General features: G+C 38.0%; 1 protein-coding gene and 1 long non-coding RNA gene across 3 annotated transcripts in view; one reads left to right on the top strand and one right to left on the bottom strand.

Annotated features, from left to right (window-relative positions):
• Positions 1-18,684, bottom strand: LOC144200055 (uncharacterized). The gene is made up of 4 exons (XR_013327029.1): positions 18,513-18,684; positions 12,476-12,641; positions 7,233-7,347; positions 1-86 (listed from the first exon to the last, which is right to left on the bottom strand). It is a non-coding gene; the product is annotated as an uncharacterized LOC144200055 (long non-coding RNA).
• The window catches only part of LOC144200051 (leucine-rich repeat and fibronectin type III domain-containing protein 1-like protein), a 68,824-nt gene continuing 59,911 nt past the window's right edge, over positions 15,640-24,552 (top strand). For both annotated transcript variants that reach the window (XM_077721940.1, XM_077721938.1), the window contains exon 1: positions 15,640-16,616. The gene's annotated coding sequence lies outside the window, so the exon portion shown is untranslated. The remainder of the gene's footprint in view (positions 16,617-24,552) is intronic.

Genomic DNA, 24,552 nt, shown 5'->3' with positions numbered 1-24,552 from the left:
CACAAATGACGAAGATCAGCGGAGCCAGAGAGGAACCTTTTCTCTTGCCGGTCCACCCAAATCTATATCAGAGCTCCCTTGGATTCCTGCAAAATATATTGATATTAAGTACATTAAAGCACATTGAAAGTGTAAATAAAACAATATACAATTTATAATTCCCTAAATGACCTCCCGATGGCTGTGCTTAACCGTGTTCTGTAAAGGTTTCACGCAATATCCAGAATAGTTTTTCTAGTATTCGTATTAAATGAGTACCTGTTTGTGTGGTCAATAATGCTGGCATCACAGACAGGCTGTTCACTTTGTTCTTCTTTTTACACAAAAACACATGACCCTCAACTTTTGTAAACACATTTTCTGCGCCATAGCAGATCTTAATTCATGTGCAAGCACAAAGCTTTTTGCAGGTGTTTGCCATTTTGGCAAATCAGTCTGGACTCAGCTGGCCTTTCCAGGCAGCAAACCAATGGTGTGTCCTTTGAGATGCACCTGCTGCATTGACAATTAAGCCAGTGGAGAGTCATTCTCATATTGAGCCAGATTTGCATCAGTCATGAAAACACAGCCATCTTGTTGAAATTTAGTAAAATATTTCAAATGAATCAAAAAATGTTGCAATGTGTTAAAATGTAAATGATGTCTTTATTTCTTTTTTTATATGACTTTCTCCTGGTGCAAAGAAGGCTGTTGATTACTGATCTGAGTAAAATTTTAATTATATGAGGAAATAAATAACGAAGTTTATATTTGAAGATGCATGCTTCTTGAATTCCATATTCCCCGCCTTAGAATACAAATAAGAGTTATAGTCTCACTCATAAACACTAGCATTTTATGGAAGGATAGGGATGGTTTGTGCTAAATTAAAACAGACACATGCAGCATTAAACATTAATCAAAATATGAAAAATACTTATTGTTGCCATTTTTTCACTTGAGTACTCCCTGAACGCTGCCTTGTTTTCACTTGCAGGATTGTAAAAAAAAAAAAATATATATATATATATTCATGAAGGATATTTTTATGACTATAATGATAATTTTATAGCATTATCAGTGTTATACAATTGTGAGTTTATTCAATTTTGAGATCAACAATTGCATTCCTCTGTCAACTGCCATGCATATGTTAGGAAGTGGCTTAATACCTATAGCAATGGTCGCCCCTTCAGCTTTTGTGCCATCCATTGATTTACCCATCCAGGAGGATGGTGTGTATACCGTGTTCTATTTTACCTTACTTTAGGCGAAAGACAGGATAAGAATCAGAGTGCATTTATTGTCAATGAGGAGAAGTGCAATGAAAGTGATACAACGCTCCCAAGGAAAGTGAACATATATGGTGAGAATTTGGGGGAAATGTTCTGTCTGCAACAAACACCCTTTTATGTTCATACATACTCATTTTCAGTTTTTCCTCACAAATAATGCCTTATATTAAGGCTTTAATCCAGTGCAGATGATTTGTTCTGAAATCTTTCATCCTCTGAGGATTTCCTTGTATCAGAAGAATGCATATGTCACGTGTAATTCAAGTGAATAAACATATTGTGATATTTTGTGGTCTTTTTTTCTGAGTTGTGATTGATTTAGCTGTTTCAAATTACTAGTAATTTTCACTAGTATTTTCTCATCTATTCAGTATTTATAATTTTAAGTTTCCCTCAATGCTGTTATGCATTGGTGCTGAAATGTGTGACTCTCAATGTATCACTATGCATATTATCTTATTTAAATGATATGCTGTTCACATCAGTCGTCCGCTGTCGTTATGCATTCTTTGTTTGTTTCACACTAAGCCAAACAATACCATTTGGATGCCATAGCCAAAAGTCCACCATGGCTAGTTCGTGAAATGTAATAATACTAATGAGTTGAAGTCTATTAGCAGTTACCAATTTTTGTTAAGGGGCACAAGAGTGCTTTAAAACCCAGTATTCCCTGCTGTTTATTCTCGTTTATGTGGGCTGTTGGGTGGCAAGCACTGTTGGCTCTGTGATGTAATAATAGTGGTCAGAATATTCTGAACTTCAGCATTAAGTCTGTCAAGTTAGCTGAATATATCTTCATAATTTTTTTAATGCAATCTGTGGGCTGGGTAGTAACAATTCACCCACACACATGAATACGTGAACCATGAACATGTGTTGTCAGCCTCATACTAAGTTTGAATGAAAGCTGACATATAAATGACCGTTTTTTAAAGGAATTTTAAAAGTATGGGAGGAAAAAGTTAAGTTATGTAAAAGCACGTGAACAATTTTGAATACTTAACTGGTGCTTGACTTGAAAAAAATATGGAAAATAACTCGTATATATTTTTCTTGGCTGACTGCTCACTATATTTAGAAACAGGTACGGATAAAGGTTAGATTTAGAAAGTTCATTGGGGAATGTTTTGTCTGAGGAACACCACAAATGTATGTTTAGTTTTCCCAGGCCTATGGCATGTCTATGATGTCTATGTATTAATCATTTATTCATTCATTTTGCGAACCGCTTAATCTCACAAGGGTCGCGAGGGGTGCTGGAGTATAGCCACCACCGCTCACTCACCACCGAAAACACTGAGCGTCGACGATATTGGTCATAAAGCACCAACAAAACAACTGCAATACCAGGTGTAAACAAAATTTGTGAGAAATTAGGATCAATTAATGATGAAGAAAAATAAATAGATCATACAGAAGGTCAAGTGCATCGACATTCACTAGACATTGGTTATTGTAATATCATTAATAGGACAATCTAAGAGTGCTGAGGACACATCTAATTACCACACTGACAGATTATTAATAGGAACCTCTGTTTACTGTGTTAGGTGACCACAAGCTGATTACATGGTATCATGTTGATGTCGGAGTTATTTGACTAATCAGGGTTGTCATCGCAGTTAACGACTGAGCAATTAAGTATTGTTGAGTTCATGTTTAATTAAAAAAGTGTGGGTATTCACATCCAGCACAGGATATTTGTATTTTTGCTCATAAACACTTTTCAGTGGCCGACTGCACTTCCAATATGTGTCCAGAAAAGAATACTCTCCCTACTGAGAAACAGGGCCTAATTATGGACACCCTGAATCAGCGGTCAGCCAATCGCAGACCACAATGAGACAGACAACTATTCGCGCTCACACTTATACGTAGGGGCAATTTCGAGTGTTTTACCTGTCTAACATAAAACAATGTCACTTTCAAAGACTGTAAAGACCATATTTTTAAGGCATTGGTCTCGTCTCAATTCTAAATAGTCTCGGTCTTGTTGCAATCTTGCGTCTGGCCTTACTTTGAATTTTTAGTCCAGACCATTCAAGATCAGCATTGATCTGCTATACTTTAACATTAGTCAAGCAATTATAATGAAAATCACTAGGTAAAACACTTCATACCATAACATTGCAATTTTCCATGGGAGATAGGTCTGGATTTCTAATAGGCCAGTCTAGTAATGGCTCTCTTTCACTATATGGAGCCATGCTGATGTGACACATAAAAAGAAAAAAATCTAGCTTTCAGCATTATTGTTGCCTTCCCAGACGCACAAGTTACCAATGCTCCAAGCACTATCTCACATCAATACCAATGTGGGCCTTTGAACTTTTATGGCAATCCAGATGCTCCATTCCCTTTTTGGCCCAGAGGAAATTACAATAAGAACAATAATAATAATTTTTAAAACATTCAACTTGTGCCAACTCAGAGGAACACACATTCAGAGGAGCAAGCCTCATTCCTGTGTGGTTTGAGGATTTTGCTTAGTTTAACTTTCATTTATAATTTCTGATGAAATTAGGATTTTCACATGTTCCAACTTCATTGAATTTAGAGTTTGCATTTACCTTACTTTCACCTCAATTGGTAATCCTCATTAGATTTAAATTTAGGATGATGGCATTGACAACAGTCAACATATTTATTGTTGATCTTATTTATTTTACATTATATTCCAATATGAACTTAATTAAAATTCAACTGTATGACTATAACACATTTAATTGAAGTCAGATCAGATTTTTTTTTCCTGAGAGAGACAGAGGAAGTGAAATGAGGACAGAGTACGACACGATGGGACAAAACTTAATAGAGTAGTGAGCCCAGCAGTGTAACAGGTGGGGGTCATATGTATTCAATGCTAAGTACCTTTATTTCTAATTGGAATACACCATCCGGCACCCCTTTTTAAGAACACTACCGCCAGATGTGGCTTTTAGGAGAGCTGTAACCTGTCACTGCATTTGATGAAAATGGGGAACAAATCTTTCCGTAAGCATCATAGTGCACTGGCGGGCCGGCCTGATTTTGCTTTTTCATTTCCAATCTACTTTTACTCTTCATGCTCCATTTTTTCCCTCCAAATGCTACTCAATTCTAGGTTAGATAGTTTTACATGCCAACAGCAACTGACCTCATGTCTTGCTTACTTTCTCGATCTCCTCCTCCTCAATATGTCCTTTCTTTCATCATTCACATCCTATAGTAATGTCAGCCAAAGTGGTCACGATGTACTGAAAAGCAATCCCACTCACAGTTTTCTTTCTAAAAGATGCTGTGGTATCTTTTAAAACCTGATGGATGAGGTTCTTACTCATGCACAGTTTTTTTTCCTTTCTACAATGAGAGCTAGGTTGAATTTATATGTGGTTATGTTTTCATATTTGAAAACTGTATCATAATCTCAGGGCTGGTTTTCATAAACACAAGTACAAGTAAAACTACAAGCTACGACTCTAAATTGGGAATTGAAGTCTCTAGAACAGTTTTTTTAAATTATTTTTTAATTTTTTTGTGGAATATGTCTTTCCAATGTGTCATACCTTACAAAGATTTAAGATACTAATAACATTCTACCTGTAAATGCCAATATTTATATGCTGATATTCATGCTTCAAAGGATTTGGTTGAAATACGCAGACCTTCACTCAGTGTTCCATAAGCAAGTCAAAGCTACTTTCCTAAACTTGTCATTTCAACTCCCTTTATCTGAACAGTTTTGTGTGGGATTACTCTATTTTGGATAAAAATGGAACTCATTTTTGTCTCATCTCCTGTCCCATATGGCTCTCCCTCTCTCTTCTCTTTCCAACCCTCCTCTAATCCTATCTTCTATCCTCGAATTTCCTACTTTTCTTTTCTTCCCCTCTCCATGACTGCCCCATCTCATTCCCTATTTTTCCAATCCTAACCTCCCCTTACCCCCTTTGCTCTAAGACGGCCCTCCCCTCTCCTGGTGTCCTTCATCATGCTCTCTCATTTTGGCCTTGATCCTTAGTGGTTCACTTCTCTCTTCTTTTCCTCCATACTTCATTCACTCCTCTTTTAAACAAACAGTTCTTTCTACTCCTATCCGTCACTGGTTCAACAAGGCCGCCAGTCTGGCCACGTTCACTTTTCTGATTGCCCTCTACTTGCTTTTTTTCTGAACTTTTCATTCCACAACCTTTCTAATCATACACATGCTTCCGACTTCTAAATGTGCGTTGAAACAGATAGAACATCTCTACAAAGGAGAATACTTCAGTTTTAAAAGGCTCATTTATTTGTATATTTTTATATTGAATATGTTGGGGGTTAAATTGTCTGCCCAAGGTCCACTTACAACTCATAAATATATGTTTATCCTATAGAAGTTTATTGGAACTTGCCAGAGCATTAAATTGCACCAATAGGGCTGTGAGTGAACTGCAACAATACATTATTAATCTTTTGTTATTGTGTCCTTTCACTTTCTGTCCACTCTTTCTATGTTGACTGGTTATATCTCCTATCGGAATCATATTGTTTTGTTGTTGTTGTTGTTTTTGTTGTTTTTATCCCATTGTTTAGTTTTTTTATTGGAGCAAACACCTGCCCTCGACATTATAAGAGCTTTAGCAGTTCTCTCCATCTGTGGTCTCATTGCATCACAATTTATGCTTTCCCTAGTTGGTCTCCATTTCCATCCTATTCAGGAATAAAATCAATTCACCTTAGAACAGCTTTTCTCTTCTCCAAAAGTTATAGAATACAGTTGCTTTTTGAGCTCTCAAATCATAACCTTTCCCTGTTTTCTTTTTCAGGCACTCACAACTCTCCTCTTTTGGTTTCCATATTGCTACCCTGTACTCCAACGCCCTTACTTTTGACTGGAGATTGCCATTCTCACTCTTCCTATTGCTCTCTTCACAACGCTCATTACCATGCATGTGTCCGTGTCAGGTTTCATTCTGTCAGCAAAAGGTCAGCAGCAGGGATTTCCCAGGGCATCACAGCTCGCAGCTCGAGCACAGTGCAACTGCAACCTTATGGTGCATATTAATAACAAGTGCAACAGCACGATTACCCCCTTAATGCCACCATCTTGCATATTAATCACCAAACAGCCAAAGGCTTAATAACAAATGCCACAAGTCTAGTATAATGTGATTGTTTTAAAGACTTAGATTAGCTCATCTGTAGCACTTCTTCTTATCAGCTAAAGACAATAGCATGCGTAAAAGCAACAACCCTGTGAGCATATTCAAGAGGCCAGCTGCTGTGGTAAAAGGCTAAGCACAGACTCATCCATGCTCTGCCTGCTGGAGATAATCTATTCTCCACAACACATCCTCAGGGTCGAGGGGATTTAGAGCATTACAGCGAACTTTGGGCCAGAGGTGGAGCACACGCTTAAATGGTCGCCATGCATCACATACATATAAACATCTATTTAAACTCACATAGGCGCCAACCATTAACCTACAAAGTCTTTATGGATGTGGGAGGAAAGATAAAGTATCTGGGGGAAAGATACATACATAAGCATTAATTGAGGGTAGTTGTCAGGCTCTTCAGGCCACATCGTGTTTATGGTGTATCAAGGAGGGTAGAAAAGTTATAAAATGATATGCATGTGTGCTCAGATAATCAAGTTTTATATAAGGGGACAAACTAAACAAATGGGAAACCATGAAAATACTACTTTAATTTAATTGTGCCATACAAAACATCTGTAGCAAGGACATTAAGTCACAAGTGCTAAATTTATATGTACCTGCCATGAACTAGTTGTTTTGTTTTATTGATATTTGAGTATCTACAATTGCCACTTTAGTAGTATAATTAGATAATCTGTGCATGCAGCAATATCCTTTTTTAAAGTTTTTTTTACATTTTCTATAGGGATTTTGTTCCTTATTTTCTTTTTTATTTATATAAATACACTATTAATGGTTATGGTAGTAGTCATTGATGGTGTAGTGGTTCATTTACCTGACTTTGGTGCATGCAGCATGAGATCAATTTCCACTCAGTGGCAGTGTGGTTGGTTGTCTGTTTCCGTTTGTGCCCTTCAACTGACTGGTGACCAGTTTACAGAATCGTTTTCCTATTGTGTTTAAAAGAAAAACAAGTTGAAAAGACAACAAGGCAGAAGGAACAAACAATGTGCAACAGAAAAAGAAGACTTTGGAAATCACCCTTACAGCAAATATGAAAGGACTGGCACGAATGTTACAGGACTTAAGTGACAACATCTAAATTCTAACTGTCTAAATCTGAAAGAAACTAGGGAACTGAATACAAGCAAACTGTCAAGATAACAAGGTACACCTGGACAAGGGAATGAGGGAATCTGATTGATTAACACCAGGGAAGAGGGTGATGAAAACAGATGGAAATTAAAACACAATCAGTCATGAGATGAGTGAGAGAGGAAAAAAATCAACGGAAAACAAAGAAAACATCCAATCCATTATCCACTTTTTTGTTGTTCTCTGCGTGATAGCTGAGACATTGCAGCTTTAGAACTGATTTCTCATAATTACTCCAAATACTTTGAACAAATATCTATAAAAAAATTAAAAAAAATACTAAAAAGGTAGACAAAGAGTGCTCAACTCAAATGTTTTTATACTTGACATGAAACAAATCCATTAATAGAATTACCATCAATCTTATGGTATATTTCTTTGAGGTTCTTTATGTTTGAAGCCATTGTAGATGAAATAGAGTGGATATGTGATCTTTCTATCATTATTTCATCGTGCATGACGTCACTCACGTCAGGTAGCACGTTTAGAAGAAAACAATATCTTGCTGTGTCAGGTAGCCAGCAATGTTGAGATAACTTTGAAGATCCAATTTATTGCAGGCGAGGCAAGGTTGGCCAGCAAAGGTTCAATAAATACTTTTTGATTGGTGATCGTTTCTATTTTTACTGACAAGCATGATTCACAACAAAACAAATAGTATGTGGGAGAATTCACACACTACTGTGCGTAGTTTGCCTGTTCCTCTCATGCTTGTGTGGGTTTTCTACGGGTCCACCCATTTCCTCCCACATCTCATTTGTATGGTAGGCTCTAAATTGTCCATTGGTATGAGCGCGAGTGTAAATGTATTGTTTAATGTTGGTGTTTCTTCAGCAAAAACAAATATTTCCCAGCATTAGACATTGTTTTACATTAGAAAATTGTTTAAGAAAATCATCTTACATTTCCACATGTTTTTGTTAATAATCTAATCAAAGCTTTAATTTTGCTCCTCTAATATTCACTTGGAACACTGAAGATTGAAATAGCCTTTCTCCCTGGCCCAATGGACCTTAAATCGCTGCCATTTTGTGACAGAGTTGTCTGTTTCTACCCCCCTCCACGTGCTTTATTCTTGTCTATAATTTTCTTCATCATCCATTTGCATTTTTTTATTCATACAATGTAGGTTTCTTTAGATTCCGTGAATCAGTGACTAGGCAATGTCTAAACCCCTTCTTCAATTTCAGCCTCATTGCAGCATTCCTATTACATTCCTTCTCTCGCTCAGTTTATCTTTGCACTTATTCATCCACTCAGTACACACAAGGCGGCAGGGCACTGTAGCAGATGCAGTTGACGTTCTGCACCAACGGAGCATAAGACTGCAGTTAGCCCGCTTGGCATGAAACAGAATGCCTCAGCACGAAACAGAGGTGAACACAGCAGGACTGAGAGCCCTCTGGAGCACTAGGGGCATCTCACATACTTGTCACGCCGTACCTTTAGTTCCTCAGTGTCACCTATTTCTGTTCGCATACTGTTCTGCTTGCTCAGTCTGAGCTGAGTTCAATCATGTGTATAAAAAAAATATCCACCCTTATTGTGAGCCTGATTTTTATTTACTATCTATCTTTAAAGAAATCGGCAGTAGAGGGCTCTTCAGTATTTATCATGTGTTGTACGGTTCACTTCGGGTTATGGTAAAATGAACTCAGAGTGGCGTAATAGAGCCAATACACAAGAAATGTGATGGATGGAATATGCAATTGGCTGGACACCAATTCAGGGTGACCCACTGTGACCCCAGACAGAATAAACGCTACAGAAAATGAATGAATGAACGAACACTTGATGGAAAATGTATATTTTTTATGAGCCAATTGTGCCATTAAAATCACACCAAAAGTAATAGTTGACGTTTGGTATGTATAATTATTGTCTGTCTCATAGTTAAGAGATGCATGTTTGAATTTCTAAAGTTACAAGGATGTCAATTTGTATGCACTCACAACACCTTTTCACTGAATAGTAGAAGTTTTCTACTTTCATCCAATGCCCCCCCCCTATACTTCTTTCAATGATTAAATACTCTATATATTATGTATTACCATTATTAATATTCTTTAGTAAATTCCAGTGCTATGGCATTTACCCCTCTATTTTCACACAACTCACAAGGAAGAAACTCATTGGCCACATTAATAATCTGATCGATAACTAAAATCTCTAATTAGCCAATCAAGTATAAGATTTAGGCACAGGGACATCGTCGAGATGGCCGGCTGCTGTTCAAAGCAAGTAATATGGTATGGCTGTTAGTTCCAGATGGGCTGGTCTGAGTATTTTAGAAACTGCTGATCGAATTGGATTCTCACACACAACTCTCTCTCTTGGGTATCACAAGAAATGGGCCAAAAAGGGAAATCATCCAGTTCTGTGAACGATAGAACAGATAAAATGTGTACAGTTGACTGTGCCAACAATGGGAGTAATGTGTAGTGTGTAACCCAGATTAAGGACAAAGCAGGTGTCACTTCCATCAACTTGAACTCTTTTGGCCATTTTCCTCTTGCCTCTGGGACCAACAAGGCTCTTTCGTTTTTTTTTTATCGGACCCGCTCAGCAGTAAGAGTTTACTCCTAATCAAACTATTCTTTCTAAACCCTAGTAATGGTTACCCATGAGAATCACTCTTGATCAGAAGTGTCTAAAATACTTAGACCAGCCCGTCTGGGACTAACAACCATTCTCATGTTCAAAGTAACTTAAATTGCCTTTCTTTCCCATTCTGTTGCTGAGATGAATAGCTGCATACCATCTTAACCGTGTCTACATGCCTGAATGCATTGAGTTTCTGTAATTTGATTGGATGATTGGAAATTTGAGTTATCGAGCTGGTGGACAGGTATACCTCAACAAAAGTGGCCGTTGCGTGCAGAAACCGGTACTTTTAGAGGGCATATGTAATCAAGGTAGTCCTGTTTGTTTCTCTTGACAGAAATAGACAGGCGGGCAAACAAAGAGCCAATTCGACTCACTAACATAGTAAAATGAAGTGACTGAAACATTACGGACAGCATTCATATCACCGCTACAAGGTAGACCTAAATAATAACAAGATAAATTACTAATCGGTCATGCATTAGTGAGTGTGCTCAAAGTTATGTCCTAGCCTTTTTCAACTTAACATCAATTTAAAATAAAAATAATCAAAATCTGATGTCAGACTCACTTTAAAGTGCACAAAGGGGCACTCACTTTTTTACTGATTTGGAATTTTAAAAAAAGACTGCTTTGATTAAGAGTTTGAAAGGTGAACCTTGTTATTCTAGCACTATGCATTGTAAAGTAACATATTGAGCTCAAGACTCCACATATACTGTATGTCTGCCTAAGACAGCTCAGGGAAATCCCATGATGCTTTGGGTCAGAGGTTTTTCTTGAGTAAGCTCAAAGACGATCATAGGGCAAGCTGTTGTTTGGCTGTTTTCCTTCAATTCTGGTTAATCTGAAATAAAATCACTTGGCAGCCATACGTACTCTGGAATCAGTAAAATGTGTGTCTTTCATTGGTTTTTCCCTTTTTACATCATTGTAAGTACTGGAATTTTTAAATAAACCCATATACGTACTACCTTTGCAAGATTATTTCACTCATCATATTGTAATCGTTAAAAAATAAATAAATTAACTCACTGTCAATGAAATACAGTCAAAGGAAATACCAGGGCTGAAACCCCATTTTTTTCTTATAACAGTGTATGATAACGTGTTCTGTATATAGTGTGACTGGATTTAGTGTTCAATGATCTGTACTACATTTACAGTGTTAAGAATTCAAAATAAGAAAATGAAAGCCCTTGTTGGCATATCTCTGCTTAGGGAGTGTTCTTCCATTCAATATAGTATACAATGTTGCCACACTTTCCCAATTGACTCCCTCTCTTTTTCTTTTCCTCTTCACGGTAGAAATATAAACCTTTTTCCATTTGATATTTTGCAGTTACAAACATGTCTTTATCCCACTTCTGACACTACGTTGTTAGGGTTTTTTTTTTGTTGCAGTATCGATTTCATGTCAAATGAGTTACTAACAGGACTGTGTTCCAATTATGTATTTTACAGTTATGGCAAACAAGATGATTTTCTATCATCTGACAAAGATACTTTTCCGTGCCAATATTTTTAAAAGCAATACGTTTCCTTCAGTTATGTTTTCTCAGTCTCGGTACTCTCTATTGGCTCTGTTATTCTGTTCCCTTTTACTGAAAGAGAGTCATGCACGTTAATTAGAAAAGTGAGTCTTAATCACTGTGGCCGCTTTAGATTTCAAACACTTTCGACGATGCAATACATTTGAAAAGCCGAATTTACAGTACAAAGCAACTCACGTTCCAACTGTGATACTTTTCACTTCAATGAAATGAAATATGATTTGTAAATTACAGCTCATAGCTTAATCTGAAGAGCCGGTAAAGGCAATCCATTTCAAGTGAGTACTTCACTTGGTAAATTTCTAAGAATGAAAACACAGGGGGAAAAATATTTTTGAAAGGTGGGTAATGCATCCCAATCATAATCAGTAAATGAGCAGCATTTTACTTCTCTAATGGGTTCTTTAGTACACTTTATCTTATTATATTTATGTGAGATTTTTAGGGGGCAGTTCAGCAGATGAGTGGTTAGCACATCAGCCTCACAATGGCGGACCTGGGTTTAAAACCATGTTGGTCAACCTGTGTGGAGTTTGCATGTTCTCCCTGGACCTGTGTGGTTCTTCTCCGGGTACTCCTTTTCTCATATACCCATGTTTGTCTTTTGAAACCCTGTGTGTTTGTCAGTCTTTGTCATGCTCATCTGCATGATTGGACAATATTGCATATTTGTATGTATTCGCCTACATGAAACAGCAACCGCTGCCATTTTAAAGCTGGTGAGCTGTATAAGGCCACCTAATAGTGTAATGAATGGTTCACTCACCTGACTTCGTTGGGGGCAGGTACAGGCTTGATTCTTGCTGGTGGCAGTATGATTGTGAGTAGGAATAGACGTCTGTTTCTCTACGTGCCTTATGGCTGCCTTTCGCCCAAAATCATCAGGGATAAGCTATGGCAACCCCCGCAACCATTACAAGGATGTGCAAGACCTAAGATAAATGAGAAAATGAATAAATAAATGGATGATATGGATAAATCTTTCTATACATTCAATCCTCTCTCTTTACCTAAAGGACCAAATACAGCGGTTTCAAGTAACAAATGTAATAAGAGCAAATTGATCATATTCTGTCAATAAGCCAAACATTAATTGCATAAACGTAAAAGAATAAATGTACATTTTTTTTGTGTTTGCTCCAATATAAGCCATGTAGCCTATATGTGACACTGTGTTCTTCAATCAATTTTTCTAATTGTTTGTTATTATAGGCTAGTTTAATAACTACAACATAATTTAACATATGATTCATAACAAAATATATTTTGTGGTCTTCACAACTCACTCAGCTAGTTGACATATTCAGAACTCCACCTCATTACAGTCTGGCTTTTGTTAGGAAGTGATTTCCGAAGAATGGGTAACGAAAACAAAGTTCCTGCCAAACCCTTTTCAATCTAGAAATGTATCTCGTGTTTGGGCACAAATTGAATCACCTGGAGGAGTGATGACAGGAGCACAATCCGTGGAGGGTTAGTTAGGGAAGCAAGCACGGATGCCTTGTTATGGGGAAGATAGTAAAGTGAGAAAAGGTGGAGCAGGGGACGTAACAAGGATACACATAAGTGTTCCTCTGTGTCTGTGCATGTGTATAAGGGATGAAGCAAGAGAATTACAGTGGGATAGATCAGAACATGTTGAGAAGCGCTTTTGGCTTTTCTCTGAGGATAAAGCTTTTCTGCCTTGTGGTGCTGATTCCCGCAATGGAGCTGTCCCTGGTGCTGAATCGGCTCTTAGAGTTTTTTTTTCCTCTTCCACTCTTTACCTCCCAACTTTCAGTCACCACATTTTATATCTATTCTGTTTTGTTCCAAGTTAACCTCTTCATTTGTTAACACATATTCTAGTGACAGTAACAAAAACATTCTCCCATGATGATAAAATCAAAAGGATAAATTTCAAAAATGGGTTTTACTTGATGTAAGATTTCACAGCCGAAACATACTTCCAAACATAATAATAGCAATTCTCAGGAATTATTAAACTATAAGGTCCAACTAGTAAAATTTTGAGTGCATTTTAAAAGTCACACATGTAGTATGAAATCATGTTTCAGAATCAAATGACAAATGACTTTGATCATTCTTGCTAGTAGGTGAAGGATAAGTTCAGGCTTGTGTTTTTGTGTAGTCAACCGAAGTCAAGGAAGAAAGCAATAACAGTGACCATAAAACCAGAAAAACACTTTACTGCTCACAGCAACATGGATCATGAAAATCAGTGAAGTCTAGCTAATATTAATGGAAAGAGACTCATCATCTCCATGGCAAACACAATGAGTCTTTACTTATCACTCTGCCATCGAATGATATTTATTTGCTGAATTATTTCAAGTAAAAAAGAAAAAGACTATATGCATACAAGTGCCATCTATTTTCAATTGTTTTTTTTTCATCAACATGACAAGCCATAATCTCAGGTTGACTTTTTACATGTTTATGATTCACAAAAGTATATATTAAAGTGTTTGGTGCTACAATTTGCTTATTTAAGATCAAACTCATTTCTAGGTTTAGAACGCTGAAGCAAATTTGCTGCTTTCAGCCATATAAAGCAAATTATGGTCAATAGTAGTTGGTAGTATAGGACAATTAATCCAAAATCTATAAATAATCTGTCCAATGCACAGCATGGATGAAGAAAAAAATACGGTATACTCACTCGGGTGTCTTTTGGTTAAAAACTTGTTTCCAAATCTCAAAATAAGCAGCTATGATTTCCCCATCAGCGGATTGAATAAACCACCACATATTTAGACTGTGGATAACATTATCAAAATAGCTAGAATGGTTATAACGGTTGTTCAAATTCAATCACACACTAATACATGTGACAAATGAAACTATCATGTTTTTCCATAATATACAGATAAATACGTATGCCTCACTCCCCCCACCTGTCAGTATACGCTAACAATGTATTTGTTCGACTGATTGCCAGATAAAACAAGACAGAAATAACTGTTGGAACATATTTTCTTTTCATTTTTCCCCCCATCTCTGAAGTCTCATCATCTGCAATCATCAAATTATTTTCTTCTACATAACTTACCCAATGTGTAGCTATAATTAGATAACTGATGGGCAAAATGGAGGGGGGGGGCATTTAGAAAAAAAATCAGTGTTGGGGTACTTGTGATTACAGTAATCGCAGCTATTATTGTACAAATCTAGCCTTGTTTGTTTCATGGTTGAATTCCATCTGCATAACCCTTAATCAAAAAACCAAATGTCATTTTGTGCATGCCGTTTTTTAAAAGAAAAATCACTTGGGGAACATAGCTAATCTACATCCCCTAGTGGCAAGTTCTATAATTGTGACGATGCCCTTGAGAGATCTAACAACTTAATTCAGCAGTGTGATTTGTTCTACCACCTTTTGTGCTAACACAACATATTATCTTGACAAGTCTTTTAAACAAGTGTATCTTAATTTTGTGTGTTCTCCAACAGGCGAAATAAAGTATTGTCTGCTTTTCTTTGAATTTGAATAGAATGAAGAGCTATGCACCCACACCCATGTGTGGAGTACCCGGATAAAATCCATGTAAGCCCAGGGAGAACATGCCAAAGCATGTTCTCCCTGGGCTTACATGGATTTTATCCGGGTAATACAGTTTCCTCCCACATCCCGAAAACATGCAGGATAGGCTGATCGGACACTCTAAATTACCCTTTGTTATGTGTGAATAATTCCCTGTCTCAGTGTGTCCTGCAAATATCTGGCCATTATTCAAAGTGTCACCTGCCTGGTGCCTGTTATTACCTGAAAAAAAAAAACGATCCGGTAGAATTAGACGCCGAGTACTACTACCGTGTATGGCAAACATAGAGTTAATGCATTTGAAGTTCGATATTTTTAGACTATTAGAAAAAAAAACACTTTCAGGCAATCGCCTTGTGTCAATTCACTGTCGACAGACGGACGATTCATAGAGGGGGAGGACACAGACTAGGTTGTGGCGTTTGTGTGGGTGCATCAGCTGCCGGGACGAAGCCCACCTAACCGCACTGTGCGAAAGTAACTGCAGGCGGGGCCATTTAGGCTGCTCGCTCACAGGACCGAAGCGGACGAAGCCCATTCTATCAGGAATAAGACCGAGCGACGGACCGTTACCAAAAGGCTCGTCCCAGCGACCCCCCCACTACAATATTGCTCGCCATAGACTCCACTGTAATTCTCCCATCAATTGAAACAGACGACCTGGTCAAGACAAAGTCACTTGCGCGGCGGAAAAGGAGCAACGACCCGTGGGAGAGCATCCTTTGGATAACCTTGTGGCGGATCCCAAATCTATTAAGCGCCACCGGGGGGAGGTTATCATTCCTTCAGGGGTGTTGTTGCAAGAGCTTGCAAATGGCCGAACTCTGCTGTTGGGACAGTCGTGCACTTGGATCTGGGAGGTGACAAAAAGAAAGAAAGAAAAAAGCACGCGGCTGCCTTTCCTTTGACAAGGAATCAGACTCCACGCTTTTTTTTCTCTCCTCCTCGCCGTCATTGCCTTGCTTGTCATTGTCTATCGAACCAAGTGCGCGTTTCCACGGATAACGCTCTGGTGGAGATTTGCCGATAAATGGGCGACTGAAATGGTGTTTGCGATGTTTTCTCTGCTCTTTTAGGGGCGATCAAAAGCGAGCGCTGGGTTTCTGAGGGGCTGCCCCCCACCCCCAGTGGGTACCGCACCTCTTTTACCCAAACTCGACTGATTCTCCTCACGTGGCACAAAAAGCCCCCAAAGTGACAGCCAGAAGAGGGGAAATTGAAAAGTGGACATCGACTTGATAAATGCTTCTGATCAGGAGTGGGATTTAATTCACACGTTTTTTGAATGAAGGGGATTGTGCACTTGGTCTGACAAGAGTGGAGATACCTGGAGACATAATAATAAGGCGAGGGAGACGCACAGGTATGGCATTTTAATATCTTCATTTCTACTTTTTGATTATTACGCAGTTTCTACCACTCTCCATTTGAGGAAAACACGTTGAAGATCTGAGGGAACTAGAGGAGGCATGATGGGGAGATAATGGCGCTGATGTTCTTCTCCCACACGCTCGAGATGATGTGATGGTATCCAATGTGAAGACTTGAAGCAAATGGGGCAGTGGGGAATGGGATAGGAGGGAATTGTCTCTCTCTTTTTTTTAAATTCTGAGACTTGAGCAGAGATTGCAGCACATCTGCACAGCTTTATAATTTGGGGGTACAGGGTGTGAATGTCAGTTTTTGGCGTTCCTACATTTTGCTCCTTCAGCTCCTTGTCACAAGCAAGCATGTGCGCAGTAGCCAAGTGGCCATATCAGTGTGAATTGTCTTAGTAATGTAGATTTATTCCCTGCTTTGGGCCGGTGATTAGTCTTGGGTGTTTACCACCTAACGCCCCAAGTCATCCTTCTTATAGACACTAACAAGGACATGCATTATAAATCATGAATGGTTGGCGTTTTCAAATATTCTTGGATGGAAGACTGGATCAAGTATTCACTGTAAGCGTATTGGTGTGTGCATAATTAAACAAGTTAAAAGGGCAAACTGCCCGAGAGGACAAGTGACAGCCTTGTGGAGAGTAGAGGAGATCTGGGGTGACTTAAAATGAGTTGTCAGGGGAAGAGGGCAGATGGAATACAGAGATGCGCAAGGGAGAGGAGATGGGCCAGGTGATAAGGGAGTCGTGTTTATGGGAGGGGAAAGGAGGGCATAATGATAGCAGAGTGGAGGATTGCTGGGCAGGTGAGTGGTGAAAACAAGGGAGCATGGTGCTGGATAATCATGAAATGGAATTGGGGGGAGGAGGAGGAGGAGGAGTGGGTGGTTGTCTGGGGGAGGTTAATGGTGGAAGCTGCCCAAAAGACACTGTGGAGTAATAGCAAGTATTGGCAAGTATTGCAGCTTGCATTAAAAGCTCCAGCAGCAGAGAGCTATAGGGGCCAAGTTTACAAAACAATGCTGTGCTGTAGCTACTCTTTGATATTATTATCTAATGGTCTGCTGGGTAATGGCTCTTGCTGCACCACAAGGAGACAGATAGAGAATATAGGGAAGCACAGAAGTGGAAGGTAGAGTGGCAAACAGCCAACCATTTGCATACTTTGCTGTGTCAGCCGTCAGTTTTGCTTTACTGCTGGATTTGCCGCATCTTAAATTGGCCCATTTGCATTTTGATGGGATTTTTTTGTCATAAAACACAAAGTATGTATAAAAACACAAAAGATACTGACAAAAAAAGTATTTCATCCCACTTCTGTATCTAAAACATCAGACTTTTCACTCTTTTAGATATCGTTCCATTTGCAGTCTTAATTTGCATTTCCTGAATCTCGATCTGAAAAACATTTTCACCAAAATAACACAGCCCGAAAAAGACTATTTTCTTTATGCAGTCAAAAACTGCAAATTCTATTCAACCATATGATTCGCTAAAAGGGAGGAGATGAGACTTACATCGGGATCACTAGGGAGTAGTACGCATACTCAGTCCCTGGCTGACATAGCATTGAGCGCATGAGGATGTTGCGGACATAGTTTGTGTCCTTTAATGAAAGCTCATTGTATGTAAGGCGTTACATCCTTGTCCTTAATACTCAAACATCAACTAGTGATGTCCCCATCCAATACTCAACAATACGACTATTTTTGGAAAATTGGACAGCAATGGATTTGGTCCCAAGAAGATTATATTTCCTGGTATAAAAATATAGGCATTGGTTTTGCACTGGATTGGTATTAACTAAACAGAGAAAAAAATCGGATTGGATCGGAAGTCAAAGATTTAGTATCAATGTGAATTAATGTGCTTTCTTACCTTCCTGTATGGAGTATGCATGTTCTCTCCATGCCTGTGTAGGTTTTCTGTGGGTACTCCCGTTTCTTTCCAGATTCCAAAATCATGCTTGGCAGGTTGGGTGCACAGTAAATCGAGTGTGGCTGTGAATGGCTGTTTTTCTCCGATTGGCTGGACACCGCTTCAGGGTGTCCCTCGTCTGGTCTTGTAGTTAGCTGCAAAAAATAAATACATGTTTTTCCTGAGTTTTGAGGTCCCATGTCTATTCTTTTTAGGTGAAGATATCCTAGAATTAATTTGGGTGCAACTAACTGTATTAGTGACAAAAAAATGTGAATAAGATGAATGGTAAATTAAATGATACTTTTTTGAGAAGGCTATTAGCAGTACTATAAGCATCTCACCTCAAAGACATCTAGTCACTCTGTGTGAGCCAATTGTAGTTGCCTGTGTAATGTCTCACGTGGAGCTTGCTGAGGCGGCCACATGCTTCCATGTTCGTTGTTGTTCCATGTGACCCTGAAGAGAATATTGCACATGTATGAATGAATTTGTCTACAGCTGGGTACTGAGAAATGTTTGGCAAAAAGCAATCACAAGTATTTTGTTGGACATGATGAAAGTAACATAGCTTTTTGAAGTGTTTCATTTGAATAAATTGCATTTTTTTTATCTTGTTGAAGACAAAATAATTAAGATTGACATTTTTAAAAGAATTACATTAAGAACCACTTGTTATAAGAAAACTTAAAAGCCATATTGCCTTTGTTGTGGTCCAGCTCGAATTAATCTGGGTGACTTTTCAATATAGAACACATCGACATGGGAAAGTGATGAGTACTGACCTGTGGTCAAGTATCAATATGGGAATGATTCAAGAATTCAAGCTCAGGAGTAAACGGGCAAGATCTTTGCTTGATAAACTGCTGAGCCTAAAAATTGTGCTAAATAGTGAGAAAAATACGGTCAATGCCTATAATGTTTGTAAACCTTTAGCAGCTTTTTTTAATTGGCCATGAAGCAGTGGGATAACAAGTAAACTGACCGAATAAATAAATGTAACACGGTTTAAAAGTGTGTATTCATCCCTAAAATGCATGTTTTTTTCAATTATTATGTCACCAAGGAATTAATACTAGTTAAAAAAGAAAACATCCCTGCATTGTATTCATGTTCACAATTTGTCCATTTCTTTGTACGAGCAACCTTCAACAGTGAAGTATTCTGTATTTGCCATAATGAAATATCCATCTTTGCTCGTCAACGTTACATTCAATAATTATATTGAACGTTTTTCATTTCTAGAACATGATATGTGTAATTATATGTTGTGTCTCCATAGAGAGTGAAGCCTCTTCTCACAAGAATGTGTGTAGAAAGTCGATCATTGTACTTGTAAATAGAGCAGGAAACACAAAGGAAGGATTTTGTTTTTGACCTACATCAAGCAATGAGGTCCAAGGCAAACAGATTTGATTCATCAGGTGATTACATACTGAAGGAAAAATAGGAATGTGAACGTGAGAGGAAAATATTTCAGGCGCGAAGGTCACATTGACAGAAAATACCTATCTCATGCATAATACTGTTTGTATTAGGATTTTGTGCTATGTATCGTTGCATTAGTTCTGTTTTAACATTTAGCCAGAAATACAATTCATAAAGTATGGTGACCATTTTCAGGCTTACTTGTGTCCTGCAGTGTTTTCATTTCAGCACATTTGAAATGAACTCCTAAAGGGATGGGAGGGGGCAGGTACATGATATTGCTTCAGTCAATGAAAGGCACACATTTGTAATAAAAAAAAGTGTGATGAGAAGGATTTTGCTTCCTTAAATTCAGGTGAAGTAGGAGAAAATTGGAAGTAGTCTGCTGTAGATAATTGCCATTAAATAAAATAGACCTTAGTGTTCAAATCTAATTTGAAGTACCACATTTTCCACACTGTATCTTGCATATTTTTCATTTCTTTTGGTTAGGCCTGCCACATATACCCAGCTGATGTTTTTTTTTTTATCTATTGATTAAAAAAAGGCTGTTGTTCCCTATATTACTTGAACACAATGTTTATTTTTTATGTATGATAAGTTAAAAATAGATTTATATATACACTCCAGTGCGACTTATACATTTTTCACCTTTCATAGTGCATACTTTGGCTAGCGTGACTTTTTATGCTCAGGTGCGGCTTATAGTCCGACAAATACGGTTGTTCGAATCCAACATGGAATTGGTAGGTATAAATCATGTAGAAAGTGCAAGTGAAAACCAAGTTGCTATTCAGTCTGAGGTGGCAATTGCCTGTTTTATGGTTTGGTACGGTGATACCAGATGACATCTTCACGATGTTTTCAACAAAGCGACACAGTGTCCACTATAGGAGGGGTTTAAATGTCGACACTGATATGTGTGTGTCTACACGCGCTCTGTGACAGATGCTGGCTCATTGGCACATTTCCAGCTCACCAGGGAAGAGCGAGTGAGAGATGATGCTGAGCGTGTGGAGAAAAAATGAAAGGTGCAGGAAAGGAGAAAGGACTGATGCCAAGAGAGACGGAAAGCACAAGGGAGCGAGTAGTGCGCTGAATGCCAAGCAGCATGCTCGAAGAAAGGTGCTGTGTTATGCTGATATATCACTGCTGAGTCAAACCACTGCATCCTGTAAGTTACCAAAATGCATCTCTAGGGATGACAGTTTTGCATCCTCACTTTTTATTTATTAGCTTCTTTTTTTTTTTTTTTTTACCTTAGCAGAAAGAGAAATTGGTTATTTTAGGATGTATTTTCTTCCATGTAAAAAAAGAAATAACTTGAACTGGTGTGTTTGGGAAAAAAAAGAAGAATGGAGATCTCTGGGGAGGGCAGTTTTACATCCTTACTATTTATTCATTAGATTATTATTATTTTTTTACCTTTGCAGAAAAATAAATAGTTTATTTTAGCATATGTTTACTTTTCTATAAAAATATAATAACTTAAGCTGGTGGGTTTGTCGCAAAAAAGAATGCAGCCATTTAATCAATGATGTTCACTTGCAATACATACACGTTTCTGGAGATTTTTTTTCCCTAATACTATAAGAACAACATGCATTTTGTTTCAAACCTAATAATGCCTTGTATTTCTGCTGCAGACCTAAATCGGTGTTAAACATTACTATTAGATCAACAACAAAAGAAAATGCTTTTGCCAACAATGTCAGCTAAAATGTCAAGAGAGCACAACCAAATTGGGACCGTAACCATTACTGGTTATAGGGCATAATTACCAACGCCCTCTACTGAAGCCGGCTGCTTGAAAAGCCTTAATTGCTGAAGCAGTGGGAGCAACGGCTTTGAAACTCATTGCATAGCAAAGTGGTAATATATATTATGAATTAAGGGTGGTCGCTACAGATAAAAAAGTCGAGGGTCCTCCTAAAGGTATGGGAATGACATTACTATTACATCAATTTGTCTTTGCTTTAGAGTTAATTCATTCATCTTCCATACCGCCCATCCTTGAAACGGTCGCGGGGGTTGCTGGAGCCTAACCCAGCTGTCTTCAGCCGAAAGGCAGACTACACCCTAGTCTATTCGCCAGTTAGTCGTAGAACACAGAAAAACAAACATCCATCCACACTTCCAATCATACCGCCAACAGCGGGAATTGAGCCTGTGACCCCTGCATTGAAGTCAGGAGAGTGAACCTTTTCACCATGAGGCATCTTTCATAAAATAGTGAAAGCTAAAAAAATAAAAAGTTTTAGTGCATACTGTTGTCGCAGTTGTTAAAAAAAACATAAAAATATTCCACTGGACACCAAACGGGATCATATTTCTTCCTGTTTAAAAAACTACAACTCATGGTCGAGAAGGTTTAGAAACTCCTGTTTTAGAATATGTGGTCCTTGTGTTCTCGGTGAACAGTTTTGTTTCTATCTCATTAATAATCGCCAAGCCTGCAGTGACACAGCCGACCTAACAAGCAAACTCAGATAGGGAGTAGAGATAGATTGAAAAGGAGTGTGTGCTTACCCTTCTATCTCTACTCATCAATTTCCAGTGTCAGAAAGAAACAGTGCCAAATAATGGATGGATGCTTCACTCTTTCAGTCCCTTCTCAAACAATTCACTTGTTCATTTTTCTTTTCTTGGGCACTTAACTCTTTCTTTCTTCTCTGCTCTTTAGTTTGTCTTAAGACTTTTTTTCTCACTCGACCATCGCTTGAGTGTCTTGACTTCTGTATATAGATGGCCATTGTATGTATTGTATGCCTATACAAGCTTAAATCAAAGTCTGACAACAGATGTGCTTGCGATAGATCTCAAATAAAATGAGTTGGTTGCAGTGAGAAATACTTTTGTTTGTCATTTATCCTTTTGTCTTACTGATGCAAGATCTTGCAATTTGTTTTCTTACAATTCAATGTTCAAGAAAATCCATTGATGATGGTATGTCTTGTATAATTAGGGTGGCAAGAGTCAAGAGCAGTTGGAGTTGTTTTGACAGCATCTTTTTAGTCGCATCATGATTTCAGATTCCCGTAAAAACCAACACTTGTTGTGGACTTCGGAGAATGAGCAACTCACACTTTTTACCAAGGATAACATTTAGGAGAGTATTGAAACATATCAAAAGAAATATTACCACCAAACATCTTTGCCTTATAGTTGATTCTCTTCCACACAACAGTTGTTGTAATTAGTAAAGGCCAATTTGACTGAGTGTTCTGAAGTGAGTATTGGAGGAAAATTAACTGCTAATTCTCATTTTGTTGTTGTTTGTTTCATTATTTTTTAAGTGTGTTATTAGTGCACTTCTTTCCATGAATGTCCTGACCTATTAGGAAAAATGATGCTGCTTAGTTAGCAAACTGCATTAGTTGAGACTGAATAAAGATCAATATTATACTCTATTTTGCCTCATTTGCTTTGAATCAATTAATGAATTCCTATTCTGAATAGCAGATATGAACAATGTATTAAAAAAGTCTGAAAATTAAATATTACCAACTAAATATTGGTATATCTTTAACAGTATTTTTTTCTTTACTCACCACACTAGTCCACAATACATTGCTCAGTATGCGATAATCTCAATATGCAGGAAACCTCAACATGCGTTAGATCAGATTAGTTCTCCATAAAGTGTGCGCCAAATCAGTGAGAATGAATTATTTAGTACCTAAAGTGTGGACTTTGTCATAAAAAAATAAAAAAATAAACTTTTTTTGTGCGTTGGTTTACTAACTAACTGACTCACAAATGCCTAATCAAAACATAACCTTTAGGTTGCTAACATTGGTCATAACATTTTAAAGCTTGAGGGCCATGGTCATGCCACTCATCAGTGCTGTCAGTTCCATGTCTTTTTAAGGTTGGGTATCTGGTGCAGTCTTCGGGAATGTGACATCTGCCATGTGATGTAGCCCTTCGTGTGATTTGTCATGCTTTATATCTTCTGGGGTGGCCCCTATAGAATTAGATCTTATGTGCCCTGTTCTTTTTATCGGCATTATGCAAATAGTATGTGCACAGCTGTGTAAGTAGGCTTCAACGCAATCTATTACAGTCCATCATTTCCGTTAAAATATTTCTCTGACATTTCAGTATTAGTTTTCTTAGTAAAATAAAGGCAGCAGGGGAGAGTTTTTTGATTCATTGATGGTGTAATCACTTGTGGCAGCTCTAGTCTTTCCTTTTAATTGTAAATTTTTTAGTCAAACATAATTTGAATGAATGCTTCCACATACAACAAACACAACTCCTCTATTGTGGTTGGTGGGGAGTTATTTCACAAATGTAGAATGTCAATCAGAATTTGTCTGAAAGTACTGTAGACGCTAGTCACACATCAATGCGTGCTCTCATAGAAAACAAGGAATGCAGCGCCAGTTGTAGGTTTTGTGACATCTCACCATTCGGATGAATGTAATAGACTCTGAAAACCTTTGACAATGGTGTGTATTTCCATCAAAGTAGGAGTGCAATATGCAACATTTCCTACATGCATGACTCATTTTTTACCCTAATTTACAAGAACACGTGCCGCTCCCGATGCATATTTGATGATTTTTTG

The sequence above is a fragment of the Stigmatopora nigra genome, chromosome 8 (assembly GCF_051989575.1).
Source record: "Stigmatopora nigra isolate UIUO_SnigA chromosome 8, RoL_Snig_1.1, whole genome shotgun sequence".
NCBI classification, from domain to species: domain Eukaryota; kingdom Metazoa; phylum Chordata; class Actinopteri; order Syngnathiformes; family Syngnathidae; genus Stigmatopora; species Stigmatopora nigra.
This window is presented reverse-complemented; position numbering and strand designations above follow the sequence as displayed.